The sequence below is a fragment of the Phyllostomus hastatus genome, unplaced genomic scaffold (assembly GCF_019186645.2).
Source record: "Phyllostomus hastatus isolate PE091 unplaced genomic scaffold, TTU_PhHast_1.1 phas_scaffold_182, whole genome shotgun sequence".
In the NCBI taxonomy this organism is placed as follows: Eukaryota; Metazoa; Chordata; class Mammalia; order Chiroptera; family Phyllostomidae; genus Phyllostomus; species Phyllostomus hastatus.
Genome location: NW_025334013.1, coordinates 2490681 through 2491596, shown reverse-complemented (window position 1 = coordinate 2491596; position 916 = coordinate 2490681). Strand labels below are relative to the sequence as shown.

Below are 916 nucleotides of genomic sequence, written 5' to 3'. Positions count from 1 at the left end.
TGAAGTGCATCTCAGGACTGAGAACCACGCCCAGCTGGACGGGTCCGGCTGGCGGTCACAGGCCATCCCCGCCCCGCGTGAGCCCTGGGTTCCGCCCTTTCTAATCCCTGGGCCGGTTTTTCTGCGGACTTGGGTAGTTTTTTCCCACGCACGCCCGTGCGGACCAGTTCAGCCGAATACGCATGGGGACCACGTGCGTGTCTCCAGGGTTCTCCTCCCTCCCGCTCTCGGTCCCGCAGACCGGTGCTGCCTCGGTCCCCAGGATGCCCAGTTCACTGAGCGCCCTCAACTCAGCTGTCCCCCAGCCCCTCTGTGTCCCCGCCTGGAAACACGAGGCAGTCGCCATGGTGACCGTAGGGCCTGCCTCTCTCCCTCCCCATCGCTCAGGGATCGTTTCTCTGCCAATGTCCACAGTCTTGAACATGTTTTTTGGTCCTTTTACAAATTTTATCTGTTCCATCTCCCTGCTCCAAAAATCCATTTAATATATTGTTCTTGGATAGAAAACATGAGATATTAAGCTGAGAAGAAGAGCTACTACACTTGATCTTAGCCCAAAGGCCTAAAAACGACGGAGTAGGCACCGGCCCCAGCTGCATGCATCGGCTGGCATCGCAGTGCCCCCAGGAACGGAGTACCCCGTTGGGGGTAATTATGGAGGTTCTACATAAAAGATTGGAAGCAATTTGTCGTCTGAAACATTGCTCTTCCTGGGCCCCGAGCCCACCGGCCTTCGGACAGGAGCTGGCCCACCGGCTGCCCTGGGTCTCCAGCTTGCCGACTCGCCCCACACACCTCGGACCCTGCCAGCCTCCGTCTGCAGTCCCGGGAGCCAGCCCCTCACAACGAATCTCTGGCGATACACATATGCTTTGTTTCTCTGGGTAACCCCGAGGCAGGAGGATAAATCTGGCCC

The 916-nt window shown here is 58.1% G+C and overlaps 1 pseudogene; it reads right to left on the bottom strand.

Moving 5' to 3' along the window:
- Nucleotides 1-442: 442 nt before the first annotated feature.
- LOC123832385 lies at nucleotides 443-573 on the bottom strand (annotated as a pseudogene).
- Between the last annotated feature and the right edge of the window lie 343 nt (nucleotides 574-916).